Source organism: Sarcophilus harrisii, chromosome 2 (assembly GCF_902635505.1).
Source record: "Sarcophilus harrisii chromosome 2, mSarHar1.11, whole genome shotgun sequence".
Taxonomy (NCBI): domain Eukaryota; kingdom Metazoa; phylum Chordata; class Mammalia; order Dasyuromorphia; family Dasyuridae; genus Sarcophilus; species Sarcophilus harrisii.
Window position 1 is genome coordinate 54703620 of NC_045427.1, and position 10425 is coordinate 54714044.

Genomic DNA, 10425 nt, shown 5'->3' on the forward strand with positions numbered 1-10425 from the left:
AAGGAAGGGAAGGAAGAGAGGGAGGGAGGGAGGAAGGGAGGAAGGGAGGGAGGGAGGAAGGAAGGAAGGAAAAAGAGAGATGGGGAGAGAGAAAAGGAGAAAAAGAAAGAAAAAAGAAAGAAAGGAATAGGAAAGAAGGAAAGATAGGGAGAAAGAAAGAAAAGGAGAAGGGAGGAAAGGAAGGAAGTGAAAGAGAAAAGAAGAAGAAAATAAGGAAGAATACAGAGAAAGAAGTGAGGGAGGAAGGAAGGAAGTGAGGGAAAAAGGAAGGAAAGAAGGATAGAGGGAAAGGAAAAAAAGAAAAAAGAAAGAAAGAATGGAGGGAAGGAAGAAGGGAAGGAAGATGAAAGGAAAGATGAGAAAAAGAGGGAGGAGAGAAGAAGAGAGGAAAAAGAAAAAAAGGAACGAAGGAAAGGAGGGAGTCGGGGAGGCAGTTATGTGACTGGAAATGGTCAGTTGGATTCCCAGTGGGGCAGCTACTACTTCTCACAAGTTGTTATTTGTCCTTCATTCTCAAAGAGGACCATGACATCAGAGAGGTGATGCAATGATTTATAAGTGAATTAGATTGAAGTGAGGGAGGGCTATGCAAAGTCACCATTCTCACTTTCTCCTTCAGAGCCATATGGGTCCAGCTATAGATCAAGATGACTAGAGATAGCCTTGGATACAGTGGCCTTTTTAAGCCCTTTCCCAGGTCTCAGTTTGACTGAGTCAACACCCATTCAGTAAAATGGTACCCTGGAGCCTAAAATCTAGAGCACATATAGGTTCAATCCAAGTTCTCTGACTTCAAATTCAGGACTCTTCCCATGATGTCACATTATTCTCACACACTGGCCCTCATTTCTGAGTTTTATATACTTTATATACTATATACTTGAGAAATATCACCATTATTGTTCTCACGTTACTCATGTGTTTTGTCTGAAACCCAGGGCTTTGCTTTATTTTACAACATAGATTTTAAACAGTTAACATGCTCCTATCCTGGGGTGGTCAATGACTTCAAGGTTGGGAAAATTCTCCTATAAATGGTTTTTGTCTTTGTAGGATTCCAGTTCCGAGAGCTGCATTAGAGGTCATGTAGTCTCCCCTACTTCCAGCCACTGATCACATACTTGAAGATACAACTAAAGGACCCTCCAGTTTTAAAATTCTATAAACATACCACTTAGAAACAAATCTATTTGGAAACTCAGGTTTCTTTTCTGTAAAATGAGATGGTTAGAGAAAGTGGCCTCTAGAACTATGAGTCATAGCCATGGAATGCTGTGATCCATTTCCTCCCCCTCACGTGCCTAGCATAGAGTCAGGCTGTGTTGTAAGTGAAACAGGAGAGGTGGAAGACACAGGATTGTTAAGGGGGGGAAAAAGTACATTATTTAAAAATGTGTGGAAGGTCATGGAATGAAAGGATAATATACTTCAGGCTAAGAGAGTACTTGGAGACCATTGTGTCCAACTTCCTCATTTAGCAGATGAGGAACTGGAGCCCAGAAGAATTAAGCAACTGTTTAAGGTCACATGCAGAGTCCAAATTTGGACCAAGTATACTTTTTATTGCACCATGTTATTGTTGTTTTTGTTATTGTTCGTGAGAGAGGGACTGACAAGATATAAATTGTAGTCTGTAAAATGACTAAACTAGTGATCTATAGTTGAGGGACTGAAGCAGGGAGAGGCTGGAAGTAGGGAGACCAGTTAGGTGACAATTGCTAGGCTTCCGCGTGCTGGTCTTGAGGAAGAAGGACAAAGCTTGAACTAGAATAGGGCCAATAGAAAGGAAAAAAGAGGGAAGGATCCAGGAGGTTTTGAAAGAATCTGGTGGAACTTGATGATCGATTGGATATAGAGGAAGAAAGAAGTCAGTCAGTCAATAAGTATTTATTAAGTGTTTTTACTGTGTGCCGGGCAATTTGACTAAGAAGGAAAAAAAAATTGATATTTCAGATTGTGCAGGGAGGAAATCATCTTCCTGGGTGAATAGTTTATAAATTGGGAAGTTGGGAAGAGGATATATCTCGGGATGGAGTGATAGGGAAGAGGATGAGCTTGGTTTTGGAGGTGTTGTTTAAGATTGTGAAAGGACACCTCAAAATAGATGTCCAGGTTAGGTTTTTTGTCCAGTCAGTTTTCAATAATTTTCCAACACTTCATGTCCCCATCTGGGGTTTTCTTGGCAAATAAGCTAGAATAATTTGTCATTTCCTTTTCTATCTCATTTTCACAGATGGAGAAACTGAGGCAAATAGAGTGAAGTGATTCATCCAAAGACATACAACTATTAAATATTGAGGGCAGATTTGAACTCACAATGGACTCTTCCTGAGTCCAGACCTCTATCCTTTGTACCACCTACTTTCCTATAGATGCCCATAGGCAGGATAGTACAGTGGGAAGAACACCCGATTGCAGTCAAGCCAGGTTTGACTCCTAGATCAACCATTCACCACCTGTGTGATCTGGGTCAAATCAAACGTCTATTTCTCCCTCTGTAAATAAAAGGATGGAAATCTTCAACATCCTTTAAAATCCTATAATTTTGAGGTTTAGGTCTGGGATAATGGAGGTCAGAACTAGACATATAGGCTTGGGAGTCAGCAGCTGAGGCTCACCAAAGGTGAGAACAGATGAGTGCAATCTTAGAGGAGAGAGAAAGAAGGGTCAAGAATTTGGAAATGAACTATTCTCTGTATCACCATTACATGCTTCTCTCAACACCCCTCCCCCAGTATATCCTGGGGACTCGGGAGGAAACCTGTTCAGTCTCTCTTTCCTCCATGAGAAAGGGGCTGCCCTTGCATCTGTTTCCCATATCTTCTCCCATCCTCCTTACTCCTCCATCCTTTGGGTATAAAGTAGATTGGAATTTTCCTGGGTTTTTTTTTTAAAGATCTATCAACTGAGTTACAGTAATTGCATCTCCAAAATAACAGAAGCAGACTCTGAGCAGGATAGAGAAAGGGACTGAACCCTAAGGAGGGAAGCAGCAGGGGAAGAAAGGACCATGAAGTTATCCATTAGTTATTCTGCAAGTTTTCCCCTGAACATTGCTCATAATCATTCTTACTCAGTTAGCCATGCAGAATTGTTCCATTTCCATTTTAATCTAGAGAATCTAAGAGAGAAGAAGAAGGAAGAAGGAAGAAGGAAGAAGGAAGAAGGAAGAAGAAGAAGAAGAAGAAGAAGAAGAAGAAGAAGAAGAAGAAGAAGAAGAAGAAAGAGAGAGAGAGAGAGAGAGAGAGAGAGAGAGAGAGAGAGAGAGAGAGAGAGAGAGAGAATCTACCCCAAATGTTCAAAGGGACTATTTGTGTCCCACTTGTGGCAGAGCACCCCAAGCTCATATTGGTCTGTGCAGTTGGACACCCTGTAACTCTAATCTAATATAGTGATGACATTTGGGTCCTCTTCGAGTATGAAGAACAACAATCAACCATGAACATTCAACATGAACACTTTTAACTAGTTTGACTTCCTAAAGTCAAGACTGAAGGGTTAATTTAAGTTGGAAGGGAGTCTTGGATCTGGATTTTGTGTTCTCATGCTGACATGTGTGACTTTAGAACACTCCCTTCCCCTCCCAATCTCAGGTTGCTTCTTGGTAAAAAGAAGATCCGGATAAATTAGAGATCTCTGAGGTTTTTGTTTGGGTTTTTTCCCCTCTGCTCTGACATTCTCTGAAGCCAGCTGGCCCTTTGGACTTTGGCCTCCTTGGATCAGTATTCAAGGAGCTTGCATCACCTAAAGATGCCTCGTTCCAGGCTCCACACACAGCCTGTGCCCAGTAATTTTGGGGGATTTAACTTGGATAAATTCAAGCAGAAAACTGAGACACCTTGTGTTTATACCGTGTTTCTCAGTCTTCCATCCCTTGGAGGTGGATTGGAATTTTCAGATGGGCAAATTGAAGCAGAAAGAGATGAAGTCAGTGATTCCTTCTGGACCAAGCTCTAGTCTAGGAGGATTAAAGAAGTCCTGAGGGGAATCTTTTGACCAACATGGCTCCTGATAGCCAGAGGAGGGAGAAGGGACCAACAGGGTCAAGGAGTACCAGCTTAATGTTTGACAAGATGTTGTCTTGGAATCCTTTGTCCCAATGACCTTCTGCCTCCTCCAGAACCAAGCTTCAGTCTGATTTCACCAGGTCTACTGATCACTACTGAAAAAGGTCATTATACAGATGGTCTGGAAAGGTCAAGGGAAGGATTTATTTATTTTGTTTTGGTACATGAGTTTTACACCTTAATTTTTTTTTGAATGAATGGATAGATGGGGTGATATTATCGAAGGAACCCTGATCTCCTTTATCTTCTTTTATCTGTGCTCCCCGCAGCTTCTGCTCCTCATGATGACAGACACTAAGCCTGGCTCTTTTTCAAGGATTTTTGGAAATTTCTCAACTTCCAAATAAGTGACCAAGAATGGACTCTCTTATTTGGTTACTTTATTTATTTAATGATGGGGTTATCAGAAATAGAATTTTTGTTTGTTCTACTTTGGAAGCAGAGACAGAGGCAAACATAGATAGAAGTGATCGGAGGGCAAGCAGAGACAAAACACTGAAAGGTTTTGCTTTTGTGAATTTGGGTGATTCCTTTCTTCCCTAACCCTTTATGATTTGGTCCTTGAATGCCTTCTCTGTCACTCCATGAGACCCTTGGGTTCCACATCTATTGTGATTCCTCAAGGACGTGGTGGATTTGGGGGGTTAAAGGGGAACGGACTTAGGAATGAGTGGAGAAGTGGGGGCTGTGCTCCTTTTTACAAAACCCTGCTTGAACATAAGGAATTCAAAGCAATCCCATTACCATCATCTGAGAACACCAGCTGCTCCCCTCCAAACCTGCTCCTGTTTTAAAGAGCCTGCACTCTCCTTCTGCTCCCCTTCCTAGATGCAACTACCAACCCAACTCTGTATTGAGAGATTCCGGTCTCTATATCTTTGCCCATAAGGCAAAATCTAAGACCCTTCCCAGTGGAGGCATCTTGTACGCACCGGGGACAAAAGTCCAAGGGCCTGTGCCCCAGATCTGCCATTTACTTGCTTTGCTAATAGGATACTTCCCCCTCTCTGCTGCTCTGTACAATCAGGGGGCTGGACTCCACATCTGAGGTGCCTTGGAGAACTAACATTTTAGAGCTCAGCTCAAATGCCTCCCACAAAGCCTCCCACGTGAGGTCTTTCCTGATTTCCCCAGCTGTTAAGGCTGCCTCTGAATTGTCTTGAATTTCTTTTTTTATACATTTTGTTTATACTTGTAGGAATAAGTATTATATCCCCCTATAGAATATTCCCTGACTTTTCCACTTTTCTCTTTTATCTCTGTCCAATGCAGAACTCCCATTTTGGGGATTTTCACTGACTGTCTCCCATGCTTGAGTTTCTCTCCTCCTTCATCCTCATCTCTTGGCTTCTCTGGCTTCCTTCAAGGCTCAACTAAAATCCCACATTCTAGAAGAGCTTTTCCTGATCCTCCTTAACCTTAAGGTCTTGTTTCTTCCTAAGGCAATTGGGGTTAAGTGACTTGCCCAGGGAAGGGCTGCCCACACAGCCAGGACATGTTAAGTGTCTGAGACCAGATTTGAACCCAGGTCCATCTTACTTCAGGACTGGTGCTCTATCCACTGCACCACCTAGCTGCCCCTTTAATGCCTTTTTAATAACTGTCTCTAAATATAGGTGTGTGAGTATGTGAGTACATATATATATATGTGTGTGTGTGTGTGTGTGTATATATATATATATATATATGTGTATACATATTCTATTTCTCTTTCCACTCTTCCCTCCCTTTTCTTCTTCTCTTCCTTCTTCTCTTCCTTCTTGTCCTTGTCCTTGTTCTTCTCATCCTCTTCCTCCTCTTCCTCCTCCTCTCTCTCTCTCATCCTGTTCTTCTCCTCCCTCTCTTCTCTCCTCCTCCTTCTCCTTCTCTTCTTCCTCTTTTTTTCTCATTTGTGTGTGTGTGTGTGTGTGTGTGTGTGTGTGTGTACATATGGATTTATGATGCCATGGTCCACTTGGTGACTAACAGTGATTGATTGACAAAGTGAGCAGCTTCCTTGACATCTGGGACACTAGTCTTCCCTGGTCCTCCTCTCATTCTCCTTGATCTCATTTGTTGCTCCCCTAGCATTGATGTTCTCCAAGGCTCTCTCCTTGGACCTCTTCTCTTTTCTCCTAAGTAATGTCCTATCTACCCATAGAGCCAAGTATTATCCCAATGCAAATGTCCTCCTAATCTGTATATTGGTCTGTTGGGCTTCATTTTTGTTTGGATATCCTCATGGTTTTCAAATGCAGTGTGTCCAAAACATCTTTCCTCCAAGAAGATCTTCCTTGAAAATTCTCTATCTCCATGGAAGGTATCACCATCTTCCAATAACTCAGTTTATACTTGGACTTATACTTCATTCTTCACTTTCCTTACCTTACATATCCACTCAGTTGCCAAGTTCTGATTAATTCTGCCCCCACCCCCACCCCCAATCTCTCTCAATTTTCTCCATTCACAAATTCTAATCTCTATCGTAGACTATTGGAATAGCTTGTGATTTACTGGTTCTCCCTGCCTCCTATCTCTTTCCTTTTCAATCCATTCTCTTTATTCAGATGTCAAAATAATCTTCTAAACCAGGGTTCTTAACTAGGAAATCATTAACTTGTTGTTTTTTTTAAAAATAAAATATTTATACAACTATTTCAACACAATTGGTTTCCTTTGAAATTGCATTTCTGTGTGTAATATTTTATGCATTCAAAAACATTATTTGGAGAATGGGTCCAAAGGCTTCTCCAGATTACTGCCTAAGGGCCCAAGACACAAACAGAGTTACTTAAGGACTCTTGCTATAATGGTTTAGATTCAGGGGTCCTCAAACTACAGCCCGAGGGCCAGATGCGGCAGCTGAGGACGATTATCCCCCTCACCCAGGGCTATGAAGTTTCTTAAGTTAAAGGCCCACAAAACAAAGTTTTAGTTTTTAGTATAGTCTGACCCTCCAACAATCTGAGGGACAGTGAACTGGCCCCCTATTAAAAAAGTTTGAGGACCCCTGGACTTTAGAACATTGACCACGCTCCTCTCATGCTCAAAATTTTTTTCAAAAAGAAAATATACATTCTTTTAATCAATTAATCATTGAGCATAAATTAAGTCCATATCATGGTCACCTACAACTTGTAGTACCAAGGATGCAGAGACAAAAAGGAAGCATTTCTTATTCATATCAGCTTATTTTCTGAGAGGCAGTTGGATGGAACAGCAGATAAAGTATGGAACCTGAGTTAAATTTAGCATTGAATATTTATTAGCTTTATGATACTGGGCAAGTATGATTCTGTTTGCCTCATTTTTCTTGAAAAATGCTATCCACACCCAAAGAGAGAACTGATAAGGTCTGAGTGCAGATCATAACATACTTTTTTTTAAAAATGTAGTGTCTGGACTAGCTCTCTGGAGGATCTCGGGATCAGCCTTGGTCAGTGAAGGAATGAATGACGCAGGAGAGCCACCAGGATGGTCAAAGATGGAGTCCTTATTTCAAGTCCTCTTAGCTCTTAAATACCTTGTAATGTAATCATGATGATATGATTACATCATTACTGCACACTAAGCATGTGCCAACTAGAGAACAAGTATATCATACTGAGCAAATGCTAACTATAAGCACCCTGCTATTGATATGTAAAGGCCTCTTTACTGTAAGTATCCCTTACTTCAAGTAGAACCCAGGTTGTCACACCCTCCTTGACTTCTCAAGAAGGGTGAGAGCCCTTAGGGGAGATGGGAAGCCAATCCAGACATTATCAGCAGGTTCCCTCTGGTCTGAAAGGTCTTATATCTCACCCAGAATTCCCTCACTAATTGTGGCCCTCTATATCTCCCACAAGAGTTTTAGTTGAAACAGTTATACATAAATCCATCAGCATCGGAGGTATTCACATGCAAGCAGTAATGTAACAAACAATATGGATCAGCATGAGATTACAAAAGATTCTATAAGTCCTAGAAGGAGGTTATATAAATAACGATCACACATATACCTCCTTCAGCAGCCAAGAGATAGTCCAAAACCAATCTATTGTCCATTGCTTCTTGTGATTCCTGAATCCAATGATTCCTGCAGCAGTCTCATCAACAATTTTTGATGTTCATGAGTCAATTTGCCATACACATGGGGCAGCTGGATAGCTCAGTGGATAGAGCGCCAGCCTTGAAATCAGGAGGTTCTGAGTTAAAATCCAGTCTCAGACACTCAATACTTCCTAGCTGTGTGACCCTGGGCAAGTCACCTAACCCCAATTGCCTAAAAAAAGAAAGAAACAAAACCCCAAGTAAAGTCCTTTAGCATATGACAGCAGATTATGGCACTCTAATATATTTAAGAGCCCAGTGATCTGCTTCTGAGTTACCAACAAATCTTGCTTCTCTATTAACCAAACTATGCATGGTACATACTCCCCTGGGGTGGGGGAAGCTCTTTTCTTAGTATTTGCTCCATTTCAGCTGAAAAAGAAAACACTAGTTTAGTCCTTACCAAAATTCCCCACTTGTCTATTTTTGTACATACCTTATTTCCGGGTCACAGGGACTTCTCCATTGAGCTTACGATCCTGTCAGTCGAGCTGCTGAGTTGTAGGGCCCCACGTCCAGAGCCCATATCCAGAGCCCACATCCAGAGCCTCACATCCAGAGCCTCACATTTAGTGCCCTACATTGGGCACCAAAATGTAATGTCCGGGCTAGCTCTCTGGAGGATCTGGGGACCAGCCTTGGTCTTAGTGGAGCAGTGAAGGAGGCAGGAGAGCCAGGAGGCTGGTCAAAGATGGAATGTCTCATTTCCAGTCCTCTCAGCCCTTTTATACCTTAGTACAATTACATCATTACAGCACACTGAATATGTGTGAACTAGAGAACCATTACATCACCACAGCACAAGTGCTAACTAGAAGCACCCTGCTATCGATATGCAAATCCCTCTTACTGTAAGTGTCTCTTGCTTCAAGTAGAACCCAGGTGTTCACACCCTCCTTGACTTCTCTGGAAGGTGAGAACACCAAACTAGACATTGTCAGCAGTTCTCTCTGCGCTGAAGGGTCTTTTACCTTACCCAGAGTTCCCCAAATCTGTCAAATGAGGGCTTCACTTCCCAGAGATGTTGTAAGACGCAAATAAAATAATATTTATAAAATCCTACCACACTGTCTAACATAAGTAATATATGCTTGTTTCTTCCATTCCTATCAAGGGAGACAACACTTATATATGATGCATAAAATAAATATATGATATATTTTAAACTATATATATATATATATATATATATATATATATATATACACATACATGTAAATATCCTAGTAAGGAGAGCAGTAGCAGCCAGTAGCAGATCAGAAAAAACTTTCTGTGGGAGAAGGTAACACATGAGTCAAGTTTAGAAGAAAAACAGGGGTTTACTTTAAAGTGAAAGTGAGGAAAAAGTGCCTTCAGCTACTAGACTTGGGAGATGGAGCATCATTTGGCAGGAAGAGCAGGAAATCCAGCATGGGTGGCCTGCAGAGTAGGAAAGGACTAATGGAAGGGTTGATTGGGGCCAGTCTATGAAGGGCTTTACAAGTCAAACAGAGAACTCAGTATGCATTGGATCCTAAAAGAACTATGGGAAGCATCAGTTTATTGAGTGAACAAGAGACACGTGCAGACCAGGGTTTTAGGAAAATAACTTAAGAAGCTCCATGGAGATGGATTGGAGAAGTGGGAGATTTAAGGTAGGAAGACCAATTAGAAGGCAATTATACTAGTCTAGGTAAGAGGTAATTAAAGTCAGATGGTAGCCATGTGTGTAGAGAGAATGGGACAGATTGGAGAGGTGAAGTGGAGATAGAAATGACAAGATTTATCAGCTTATTTAAATATATAGCATTAAGGAGTATGGAGGGAAAAGTCACAAGCCTAAATCACTGTAAGGATAGTGGTACCTTTGAGAGAGAACAAGAAGGAAGTTCAGGGGGAGGGGTCGTTTGAGGAAAAATAATGTTTTTTAATAGCTTTTTATTTTTCCAAATATATGCAAAGGTAGGTTTCAACATTCATCTTTGTGAAACCTTGTGTTCCAAATTTTTCTCCCTTCCTCCCCCACCTCCTCTGCTCAACAGTAAGCAATTTTCTATAGGTTAAACATATGTGATTCTTCTAAACATATTTACATATTCATCAAGCTGCACAAGAAAAATTAGACCAAAAGGGGAAAAAATGAGAAAGAAAAAACCCCCAAGCAAACATACAACTCTCCAAAAAGGTGAAATGACTGTGCTGTGATCCACCTTCAGTCTCCATAGTTCTCTCTCTGGATGCAGATGGCTCTCTCCATCACGAGTTTATTGGAATTGTCTTGAATCACCTCATTGTTGAAAAATGTCAA